Source organism: Piliocolobus tephrosceles, chromosome 4, assembly GCF_002776525.5.
Source record: "Piliocolobus tephrosceles isolate RC106 chromosome 4, ASM277652v3, whole genome shotgun sequence".
In the NCBI taxonomy this organism is placed as follows: domain Eukaryota; kingdom Metazoa; phylum Chordata; class Mammalia; order Primates; family Cercopithecidae; genus Piliocolobus; species Piliocolobus tephrosceles.
In genome coordinates this window covers 55,201,114-55,214,538 of record NC_045437.1, presented here as the reverse complement: position 1 = coordinate 55,214,538, position 13,425 = coordinate 55,201,114, and positions in this window count along the sequence as shown.

Sequence of the window (13,425 nt, the reverse complement as noted above, 5' to 3'; positions counted from 1 at the left end):
CTAAAACTCACTGGGCAAGTACTGCTTTCATAACAAACCAGAGGAAGAGTGCCAGTTTGTGGAGTCTGTTTTTGTAATCCACATCCTTTTCACTAAGTTCGCTCTCTTCAAGCTCATAATAAACAGGTTCAATAGCCTAAGACTTCCTCTTTGAAAAGGGACTCCAATCGATACTGAAAATATTTTATAAAATTACCATTTATGTCCAAGAAGAAATCTGTAAAGAGCTCTGGACTGAGAATAGTTTCAAAGGTCAGTGTTCTCAACCCATCAGCCTGGTATTTAGAGAAAAACCTTAGTGCTTTAGCACTCAATGTCTTGGGGGGGGGGGGGAAGACATGCTGGGATTTTGAAGTTAAATTCATAGAGAGACTATTAATTTACAGAGGTGAGGCAAGAACTGAGAAAGCCAACAAGGGATGCAGAAGCAGCCAGGGACCACACCAGCAAGTTTACACCTTCAGGCCTAAAAGAGACAAGGGAAGCAAAGCATTGTAACCAAAGGCAAGTCAGAATTGATCGGAGAGGCCGGGCACAGTGGCTTATGCCTGTAATCCCAGCACTTCAGGAGGCCAAGGCAGGCAGACCACAACGTCAAGAGTTCGAGACCAGTCTGGTCAACATAGTGAATCCCCGTCTCTACTAAAAATACAAAAAAAAAAATAACAATAATTTAGCCTGGCATGGCGGTGCACGCCTGTAGTCCCAGCTACTTGGGAGGCCGAAGCAGGAGAATCGCTTGAACCTGGGAGGCAGAGGTTGTGGTGAGCCGAGATTGTGCCACTGCACTCCAGTCTGAGCAATAGAGCGAGACTCTGTCTTGGGAAAAGAGAAAAAAAAAAAAAAAAAAAAAGAACTGGCCAGAATTGTAATCTGAAAAGGAAAAAGCCACTTTTGCAATCGCAACACATAAGTCAAAGCAGAGTAGAGGAGACCGAGAAACACTAAGCCCTCTTTCTCCTCTGTGTTAGAAATAACGCTCAAAATCCTAAAGAAATTAAACACTCAAAAAACGGACTCTTAGCAAAGCAATTTTACTTCTGTGCAGAGTGGTGTCTCCTTGGCCAGTCGCCATGAGAGCACACCTGAACAAAGGACACGAGAGCCTTTATTCCTGATGCAAGTCCTGCCCCTGTACCCTTTCCCCATTGGCCGGGGTCGGGTCATATAATCTAAACTAATCCCGGTAGGCTAAACATTTGATTTTTTTTGGATAAGGTGGGCACGTAAAAGAAAGTGGAGAGGAAGGGGAAGGGGTGTCTGTAATGAGCTAGAAAGTTAGTCCTTTTTCCAAATAAGGAAAGGAATGTGAGCTGGTACTGATAACACCTGGTGTTGTAGTGTGCCTGGGCATCTAACAAAGTCAAAAAGTAAAAAAGGAGAAAAAGGAAAAGGGGAGGGCACTATGAATTAAAGAATAAAAGATTGATCAGATTATTTGAAGAGAAACCTCATCATATCCCACAGCTGGCTCTCTCATCTGCTCTGGAAATCTCCCATTGGCTGAACCTAAGTAAAAGTCAAGGCAAGGGAGCCTGCTGGCATAGCCCACAACAGAGAAGAAAGGAAAATGAAGCAGAGGGTGGAGAATAATGACCCTGCAAAACAATGGCGTTTCTGGACCTTCCATGAAGTACTAATGACCATTTTGGAACTCATGTTAATGCAATTATTGTGTATTTTAAAATATTTGCTGATTTCATAAAATTTTGCCTGATTAATCACATTTCCAAAGGCAGCATTTTTATTTTTCTCCTACAGTGACAGAGCATTATGTGGAGATAGTGGAGATGTGTGGCTATCCAGCAATGTGTCCCCCAAACCCATGTTTATGGAAGAGAAAGGGAGAAGTATTTTATTTTATTATTTTTTTGAGATGGGTCTTTTTCTGTTGCCCAGGCTGGACTGCAAGTGGCATGATCATAGCTCACTGCTGCCGCAACCTTCTGGGCTCAAGCAATCCTCCCACCTCAGCCTCTCTAGTAGCTGGGACTACAGGCATGGGACCACCACACCCAGCTAATTCTTGCATTTTTTATAGAGACAGGGTTTCACCATGTTGCCCAGGCTGGCTATATTTAATCCAGCTGTACCCTGATCTTTATTATAGACTCAAGCTTCAACTCCTTTATAATTGATGATGCACACAGAATCTCATTTCCTAATTGTGAGAGACAGAATATAAAGACAATATAGGGGTGGAGCAAGATGGCCGAATAGGAACAGCTCCAGTCTCCAACTCCCCGCGCCAGCGACACAGAAGACCGGTGATTTCTGCACTTTCAACTGAGGTACTGGGGTCATCTCACTGGGGAGTGCCGGACAATCGGTGCTGGTCAGCTGCTGCAGCCCGACCAGAGAGAGCTGAAGCAGGGCAAGGCATTGCCTCACCTGGGAAATGCAAGGGGGAAGGGAATCCCTTTTCCTAGCCAGGCGAACTGAGACACACAACACCTGGAAAATCGGGTAATTCCCACGCCAATACTGCGCTTTAAGCAAACAGGCACACCAGGAGACTCTACCCACACCTGGCCGGGAGGGTCACACGCCCACGGAGCCTCCCTCATTGCTAACACAGCAGTCTGCGATCTAACCACAAGGCAGCAGCGAGGCTGGGGGAGGGGCGCCCACCATTGCTGAGACTTAAGTAGGTAAACAAAGCCGCTGGGAAGCTATAACTGGGTGGAGCTCACAGCAGCTCAAGGAAACCTGCCTGTCTCTGTAGACTCCACCTCTGGGGACAGGGCACAGCTAAAAAACAACAGGGAAAGCAGCAGAGGCCTGTGCAGACCCGAACGACTCTGTCTGACAGCTTTGAAGAGAGCAGTGGATCTCCCAACACGGAGGTTGAGATCTGAGAAGGGGCAGTCTGCCTGCTCAAGTGGGTCCCTGACCCCTGAGTAGCCTAACTGGGAGACATCCACCACTAGGGGCAGTCTGACACCCCACACCTCACAGGGTGGAGTACACCCCTGAGAGGAAGCTTCCAAAGTAAGAATCAGACAGGTACACTCGCTGTTCAATAATATTCTATCTTCTGCAACCTCTGCTGCTAATACCCAGGCAAACAGGGTCTGAAGTGGACCTCAAGCAATCTCCAACAGACCTACAGCTGAGGGTCCTGACTGTTAGAAGGGAAACGATCAAACAGGAAGAACACATATACCAAAACCCCATCAGTACGTCACCATCATCAAAGACCAGAAGCAGATAAAACCACAAAGACGGGGAAGAAGAAGGGCAAAAAAGCTGGAAATTCAAAAAATAAGAGCGCATCTCGCCCTGCAAAGGAGCGCAGCTCATCGCCAGCAATGGATCAAAGCTGATCAGAGAATGACTTTGACGAGATGAGAGAAAACGGCTTCAGTCCATCAAACTTCTCAGAGCTAAAGGAGGAATTACATACCCAGTGCAAAGAAACTAAAAATCTTGAAAAAAGAGTGGAAGAATTGATAGCTAGATTAATTAATGCAGAGAAGGTCATAAATGAAATGACAGAGATGAAAACCATGACACGAGAAATACGTGACAAATCCACAAGCTTCAGTAACAGACTCGATCAATTGGAAGAAAGAGTATCAACGATTGAGGATCAAATAAATCAAATGAAGCGAGAAGAGAAGCCAAAAGAAAAAAGAAGAAAAAGAAATGAACAAAGCCTGCAACAAGTATGGGATTATGTAAAAAGACCAAATCTATGCCTGATTGGGGAGCCTGAAAGTGAGGAGGAAAATGGAACCAAGTTGGAAAACACTCTTCAGGATATCATCCAGGAGAACTTCCCCACCCTAGTAGGGCAGGCCAACATTCAAAGTCAGGAAATACAGAGAACACCACAAAGATACTCCTCGAGAAGAGGAACTCCAAGACACATAATTGCCAGATTCACTAAAGTTGAAATGAAGGAAAAAATCTTAAGGGCAGCCAGAGAGAAAGGTCGGGTTACCCACAAAGGGAAGCCCATCAGACTAACAGCAGACCTCTCGGCAGAAACTCTACAAGCCAGAAGAGAGTGGGGGCCAATATTCAACATTCTTAAAGAAAAGAATTTTCAACCCAGAATTTCATATCCAGCCAAACTAAGTTTCATCAGTGAAGGAGAAATAAAATCCTTTACAGATAAGCAAATGCTTAGAGATTTTGTCACCACCAGGCCTGCCTTACAAGAGACCCTGAAGGAAGCCCTAAACATGGAAAGGAAAAACCGGTACCAGCCATTGCAAAAACATGCCAAAATGTAAAGACCATTGAGGCTAGGAAGAAACTGCATCAAATAACGAGCAAAATAACCAGTTAATATTATAATGGCAGGATCAAGTTCACACATAACAATATTAACCTTAAATGTAAAGGGACTAAATGCTCCAATTAAAAGACACAGACTGGCAAACTGGATAAATAGTCAAGACCCATCAGTCTTCTGTATTCAGGAGACCCATCTCACATGCAGAGACATACACAGGCTCAAAATAAAGGGATGGAGGAAGATCTACCAAGCAAATGGAGAACAAAAAAAAGCAGGGGTTGCAATCCTAGTCTCTGATAAAACAGATTTTAAACCATCAAAGATCAAAAGAGACAAAGAAGGCCATTACATAATGGTAAAGGATCAATTCAACAGGAAGAGCTAACTATCCTAAATATATATGCACCCAATACAGGAGCACCCAGATTCATAAAGCAAGTCCTTAGAGACTTAGAAAGAGACTTAGACTCCCATACAATAGTAATGGGAGACTTCAACACTCCACTGTCAACATTAGACATATCAACGAGACAGAAAGTTATCAACGATATCCAGGAATTGAACTCATCTCTGCACCAAGCGGACCTAATAGACATCTATAGAACTCTCCACCCCAAATCAACAGAACATACATTCTTCTCAGCACCACATCGCATTTATTCCAAAATTGACCACATAATTGGAAGGAAAGCACTCCTTAGCAAATGTAAAAGAACAGAAATTATAACAAACTGTCTCTCAGACCACAGTGCAATCAAACTAGAACTCAGGACTAAGAAACTCAATCAAAACCGCTCAACTACATGGAAACTGAACAACCTGCTCCTGAATGACTACTGGGTACATAATGAAATGAAGGCAGAAATAAAGATGTTCTTTGAAACCAATGAGAACAAAGATACAACATATCAGAATCTCTGGGACACATTTAAGGCAGTGTGTAGAGGGAAATTTATAGCACTAAATGCCCACAAGAGAAAGCTGGAAAGATCTAAAATTGACACTCTAACATCACAATTAAAAGAACTGGAGAAGCAAGAGCAAACACATTCAAAAGCTAGCAGAAGGCAAGAAATAACTAAGATCAGAGCAGAACTGAAGGAGATAGAGACACAAAAAACCCTCCAAAAAATCAATGAATCCAGGAGTTGGTTTTTTGAAAAAATCAACAAAATTGACAAACTGCTAGCAAGACTAATAAAGAAGAAAAGAGAGAAGAATCAAATAGATGCAATTAAAAATGATAAAGGGGATATCACCACCAACCCCACAGAAATACAAACTACCATCAGAGAATACTATAAACACCTCTACGCAAATAAACTAGAAAATCTAGAAGAAATGGATAATTTCCTGGACACTTACACTCTTCCAAGACTAAACCAGGAAGAAGTTGAATCCCTGAATAGACCAATAGCAGGCTCTGAAATTGAGGCAATAATTATTAGCCTACCAACCAAAAAAACTCCAGGACCAGATGGATTCACAGCTGAATTCTACCAGAGGTACAAAGAGGAGCTGGTACCATTTCTTCTGAAACTATTCCAATCAATTGAAAAAGAGGGAATCCTCCCTAACTCATTTTATGAGGCCAACATCATCCTGATACCAAAGCCTGGCAGAGACACAACAAAAAAAGAAAATTTTAGACCAATCTCCCTGATGAACATTGATGCAAAAATCCTCAATAAAATACTGGCAAACTGGATTCAGCAGCACATCAAAAAGCTTATCCAACATGATCAAGTGGGCTTCATCCCTGGGATGCAAGGCTGGTTCAACATACACAAATCAATAAATGTAATCCAGCATATAAACAGAACCAAAGACAAGAACCACTTGATTATCTCAATAGATGCAGAAAAGGCTTTTGACAAAATTCAACAGCCCTTCATGCTAAAAACTCTCAATAAATTCGGTATTGATGGAACGTACCTCAAAATAATAAGAGCTATTTATGACAAACCCACAGCCAATATCATACTGAATGGGCAAAAACTGGAAAAATTCCCTTTGAAAACTGGCACAAGACAGGGATGCCCTCTCTCACCACTCCTATTCAACATAGTGTTGGAAGTTCTGGCTAGGGCAATCAGGCAAGAGAAAGAAATCAAGGGTATTCAGTTAGGAAAAGAAGAAGTCAAATTGTCCCTGTTTGCAGATGACATGATTGTATATTTAGAAAACCGCATTGTCTCAGCCCAAAATCTCTTTAAGCTGATAAGCAACTTCAGCAAAGTCTCAGGATAAAAAATTATTGTGCAAAAATCACAAGCATTCTTATACACTAGTAACAGACAAACAGAGAGCCAAATCAGGAATGAACTTCCATTCACAATTGCTTCAGAGAGAATAAAATACCTAGGAATCCAACTTACAAGGGATGTAAAGGATCTCTTCAAGGAGAACTACAAACCACTGCTCAGTGAAATAAAAGAGGACACTAACAAATGGAAGAACATACCATGCTCATGGATAGGAAGAATCAATATCGTGAAAATGGCCATACTGCCCAAAGTTATTTATAGATTCAATGCCATCCCCATCAAGCTACCAATGAGTTTCTTCACAGAATTGGAAAAAACTGCTTTAAAGTTCATATGCCTGCATTGCTAAGACAATCCTAAGTCAAAAGAACAAAGCTGGAGGCATCACGCTACCTGACTTCAAACTATACTACAAGGCTACAGTAACCAAAACAGCATGGTACTGGTACCAAAACAGAGATATAGACCAATGGAACAGAACAGAGTCCTCAAAAATAATACCACACATCTACAGCCATCTGATCTTTGACAAACCTGAAAGAAACAAGAAATGGGGAAGGGACTCCCTATTTAATAAATGGTGCTGGGAAAATTGGCTAGCCATAAGTAGAAAGCTGAAACTGGATCCTTTCCTTACTCCTTATACGAAAATTAATTCAAGATGGATTACAGACTTAAATGTTAGACCTAATACCATAAAAACCCTAGAAGAAAATCTAGGTAGTACCATTCAGGACATAGGCATGGGCAAGGACTTCATGTCTAAAACACCAAAAGCAACGGCAGCAAAAGCCAAAATTGACAAATGGGATATGATTAAACTAAAGAGCTTCTGCACAGCAAAAGAAACTACCATCAGAGTGAACAGGCAACCCACAGAATGGGAGAAAATTTTTGCAATCTACTCATCTGACAAAGGGCTAATATCCAGAATCTACAAAGAACTCAAACAAATTTACAAGAAAAGAACAAACAACCCCATCAAAAAGTGGGCAAAGGATATGAGCAGACATTTCTCAAAAGAAGACATTCATATAGCCAACAGACACATGAAAAAATGCTCATCATCACTGGCCATCAGAGAAATGCAAATCAAAACCACAATGAGATACCATCTCACACCAGTTAGAATGGCAATCATTCAAAAGTCAGGAAACAACAGGTGCTGGAGAGGATGTGGAGAAATAGGAACACTTTTACACTGTTGGTGGGATTGTAAACTAGTTCAACCATTATGGAAAACAGTATGGCAATTCCTCAAGGATCTAGATCTAGATGTACCATATGACCCAGCCATCCCACTACTGGGTATATACCCAAAGGATTATAAATCATGCTGCTATAAAGACACATGCACACGTATGTTTATTGCAGCACTATTCACAATAGCAAAGACTTGGAATCAACCCAAATGTCCATCAGTGACAGACTGGATTAAGAAAATGTGGCACATATACACCATGGAATATTATGCAGCCATAAAAACAGATGAGTTTGCGTCCTTTGTAGGATGCAGCTGGAAACCATCATTCTTAGCAAACTATCACAAGAAGAGAAAACCAAACACCGCATGTTTTCACTCATAGGTGGGAACTGAACAATGACATCACTTGTACTCGGGAAGGGGAACATCACACATCAGGGCCTATCATGTGGGGGGGAGGGGTGAGGGATTGCATTGGGAGTTATACCTGATATAAATGACGAATTGATGGGTGCTGACGAGTTGATAGGTGCAGCACACCAACATGGCACAAGTATACATATGTAACAAACCTGCACGTTATGTACATGTACCCTAGAACTTAAAGTATGACAATAAAATAAAATAAAATAAAATAAATAAAGACAATATAAGAGAATAGACAATGTAAGAGAATACAAAGACAAAGGAAAGAGAAGCTCGATGGCAAAGTGCTAGCAAGAACTCTTCACATATGGCTATTTTCACATCTTAAATGTAATTTGCACATATTCAACAAGTAAACGTTTCAAAAGGTAATTTAATCTTAAGCTAAACACCTGGTTTAAGTCAAAAGCGAGACGTCAAGCTTTTTTTATGTTAAATGTAAAGCTTGGAAGAATACTTCCTAAAACACTCCCACGATACACATTGTTCATGAAAATTATACCTTGCAATGAACATGGTGACATAGCCTAGCGTGCATTCACTCGATACTGCTCCATACAGAGAAAAGGGAAACTAAGGTCATCAACAATAATTTAAAGTTTCTGAATTATTCCAGAAAATTTGGCATTCCCAGACTGAAATTTGGACTGGAAGCTGGAATGTTCCACTTGCCAGCAGATGGCTTATTAGATGAGAATAGCCTGTGATCTGTGTAAGGACCTCTTAACCCTGGGAAGTCCTGATGAATGTAACTGCAGAAAACAAAATCATAATTACATGAGGCTTAGACTGTTCTGTAACATACAAGGTCCAGATTATATTACAATCCTTTAATTTTCTTCAAATTAATTAAAGTAGCTCAAGTCCCTTCCCACTAATATTGGCAAGAAGACTGATATTAGTCACTTTGTGCTCTGCACACTCCTTAGAATCACTGAGATAGATAGATTGACAGATTAATGAAAACTGACCTTCCAGCTTTCCAGTTCTTGAGTAGGGAAGAGCCTCAGTCTGTGGCTGCCACCACTGCCATTTGCTCTTTGGGGCCGTACCAAGCTACTGTGGAGCACTCGTCTCTCACCATCTGTCCAAGCTGTTGTGCCATCTGCGGTCTAAGCCAACAAGCACTAGTTGTTGATGGGCAGCTCCCTAGCAGCTTCACTCATTTTTGGGCAAAGTCTAGCAATGGAGAGGCTTTTCCTGCCCCTAAGGCCATAGCTCTGTCCTCACAGGCATCCCGTCAGGCTCCTGACCCTCAGAGTTGCAGTGTCTAAGTGAGTTCAGACCTTTACCTTCCAAGAGACTTACAACCCTTTCCTCTTCCCACTCTTCATGGATAAAATCCAGGTTACACATTTATTCTCCTTTCAACACTGTAAACTCAGATTGGGTCTTTCTTCTCTCTTTTGAGAAAATTAGATCTAATTGCTTCAATTGCCTTAAACAGGCACACAACCACACACACACACACACACACAAGGCACACGAGACTTTTGAATGGCTTTTTCTTTTAAAAGGTTCCATGTCAGCCTGCTAATATCATCAAAGTAGAAGACATCTATGGGTAAGAAAACCTCAGCCTAGACATCTTCTGAGAGAGGAAAAATCCCATTCCTTCCTTCCCAATGAGGCTGCTATAAAGGAAAATGAAGCACATAATTTCTCAGAAGATGACCCTCATATACAAAATGTGTAACAAATTTATTTGTTTTTGTATTAATTGAAAAAGTATTTTTGAGCTCCAGCTGTCTCAAGCAGTCCAAACGTCATTGGAGATAGAAGAATGAGGAAAAATGCATTGTCCCTGCTCTTATGGCATTCAGTCTGGCCATCATCAACAAAAAAGTGATTAACAAACTACAATGTTGCAGACCACTGCCCTTACCCCTGGAGAAACAGGAAAAGCACAAGACTCTCGCCCTGTATTTGAAGGGTATGTAAACATAGCTAATAAATGATATGTACATAAAATGATTAAACATCATGCCTTATGCTAAAAACCAAAAGTACAAATGATAGTTTCCATACACAATCCTAAAAGTGACTGAACAGCTGCCAGATTTAGGGAGAACATAAATAACTTCAGGAGGTATAAGCACTATTTAGCAGGACCCAAGGAAGGTGAAGGACGCCGGCAAATGATAAAGAGGAAAAAGGAAATTCCCAAGTTACATTAGAAAGTGAGAAAATGTTTGAAATCTTACGGAATTCAAATAACTTTTAAGAGGATCAAAAAATGCTTAGTTTAGTTTTATTTTTAAGTGAATGTTTAAAATAATACAGACTCTCAAATCTTGTCTATCATTTTACTAATAACGCTGCTGTCAGCTGTGTTTTCAACTAGGAGTTATCTGATAGACTCAAAACCCATAAAACTATCCCTCAGTCTTCTTTTTATCATAAAAAGTATTTCTCTCTGTTACTTTTTCCTCTAACCTCCTTTATGATGGTGAAGAATTAGGTAGAGAAATTTCCGTAATCTCAGTTGAAAAGTAAATCACATGATCTTTCTGAAAGATTATTTAGCAATAAACATCAAAAGTCTAAAACTGAGCAAACTATCTGACCTCATAAATCTACTTTCCAGGAATTTATCTAGAGACATAATCATAAATTTTCACAAAGAGTTTGATGAAAGATGTTTATTGTAATGATGTTTGTAGTAGTAAAATAAATTTAAGGCAACTTAGCTACATAAATTATAGTATAGGCATATAAAAGAATTATCTTGAAAATAGCTAAGGATATTAAAAAATGTTTAGAAGGTGAAAAAAATCGTCTCACTAACTAGGAACATATGATCCCAAGTATATAAAGCATTACATATGAGAAAAACATATTAAAATGTTAAGACCTGTTATTTCTGCGTGGTAGTATTATGAGTGAAATGTCCCCTTTCCTTACGCTTTCTGGTATTTCAAATTTTTATGATAGAGATACACACATACTCACATACCCACTCACACTCACACATATACATACATATAAACAGCTGGTTCTAAAAGGGATTGAATCTCATGTTTTCTAATCATCAGGGAAGTATTTTCAGACCCTGAACCCAGTTTCTAGTCAATTTTGGATTTATGAATATTAACCATCTTCAATAACCCTCCTGCTTCATTATCCATTTACCAAATGACCTGGAAAGTAAGCCATGTACACTATGCCTGCCTAAGATGAGAAAAAAACACTGGCTTCTGCCAGGAACATTGTTTTTCTTTCGTGCCCATTAAACCTTACTCAGCCATTAACCACCATGCCTTGGGCAGGGAAGCCCATTTAGACTTTAACACTCATTTTTGAATCCTAGATTTTCTTTACACCACTAAAGAAAATACTGGTGTAAACTAAAGAAAGTACTGGTTTCCAACATCAGGAGCCCATGCCCATTACCCAAACCAAAATCAGCTGGGGTTACTGACTGCCCTGTTCTCCTGCTATGCTGTGACTCTGAGGCAGCCTCTCTAACCTGACGCTGAGGCGAGAGTGAACCAGGCTGCAAGCACAACTTAGAGAACTAGCTCCATTATAGTAAGATTATCCTGGAAGGGAATCTTCCCATTCCACATGAAAATATAGAGAGCCAGAAAGAGCACCACTCTCACACTCACAACAGCAACAAAAAAGTAAGGCAAGCTGTAATCATATGTCCTTCCTTAAATCCATAAAAAAGCTGAGGTCATAAGGCAGTCAACTAGACTAAAATCTAAGGAGAGACAAGCGCCTGAAAGGAAGGAGAGAACGAATATTTTATTGCCTGGAGCAGATGCAGCTGAACACGTATATGAAGAAGTAGCTAAAATAGTTAATAAATTGTTGGAGGCAGATTGTGACCTGGCGAAAATATGTAGAACCCATGGAGGCCACAAATTTGGGGGAATTTTGTACTATATTGCAGGCTTTTTATACACAGACCTCAACAAACACTTGTTAAAAAAAAAAAATGACGCCTGCAATCCCAGTACTTTGGGAGGCTGAGGCGGGCAAATCACGAGGTCAGGACTTCAAGGCCAGCCTGACCAATATGGTGAAACCCTGTCTCTACTAAAAATATAAAGATTAGTCAGGCGTGGTGGTGTGTGCCTGTAGTCCCAGTTACTCCAGAGGCTGAGGCAGGAGAATTGCTCGAACCCAGGAGGCAGAGGTTGCAGTGAGCTGAGATCGCACCACTGCACTCCAGCCTGAGTGACAGAGCAAGACTCCATCTCACAAAAAAGAAAAAAAAAAAAAAAAATTAGTGAGACTACAGAGAAAACATCCCTACAGTGCAAGCACTGCAATACTGCCTTCAATACAGATCCGCCCCAAGGAACAGCACAATGAGAACACCCAAAGCTGAGAGTCAAGCAGCACTGAAACAAATCCATTGGCAAATGAACCCCACCTAAACACAAGGTATTGCACTGCTAGAGGCATTCAAAGCCTGTAGTGCTTAAAGAATACCTATAGCAACAACAAACCTCAAATTAACTTAATTTGTAATCAGATTAATGAAAATCCTCCTGCTAAATCACAGCAGAGGGAAAATCATGATCATTTCCAGACACAAAAACTGTTTACCCCAATTGCTATTGTCCTACACAAGATGTCCAGTTTTCAGCAAAATAAATCCTATGAGGCATGTGAGAAGACAAAAAAAATGCTGACAAGAGACAAAGCTATCAACAGAACCAGACTCAGACTCAGACACAGATGCTGGAATTATCATGTAGGGAATTTAAAATAACTTAGATGTTAAATATTCTAAAACAGCGTTTCTCAACAATATTGACATTTTGGGAGGGATTATTCTATGTTGTAGGGGGCTGTTCTGTGCATTGTAGGATGTTTGGCAGCATCCCTAGCCTATACCCATTAGATGCCAATAGCACTTTCTCTAATCATGACAACAAAAATGACTCCTGACATTGGCAAATGTCCACAGGGAGACACTCCCGGTTGAGAATCACTGATCCAGTGGAAAATGCAGACAACATGCAATCAAATTTCAGCAGCGAGAGGAAAACAATCAAATGGAAATGCAAGAAATAAAAGACACAGTGACATAAATGCAAATGCAATAAACGAGATCATGAGTAGAGGCTACATAGGTGATACTATAACGTATAAACTCGAAGACATGTCAGGGGAAATTAACCACACTGAAACATGAAGTGGAAAAAATTGGGGAGTAAAAAGCCAGAGAACCCAAGAGTTGTAAAACAGTATCAAATATTTTAACATATATATATTTGAAATCTAACAAAAAATAGAGAAGAGAAAGCAGAAGAAATACTTTAAGA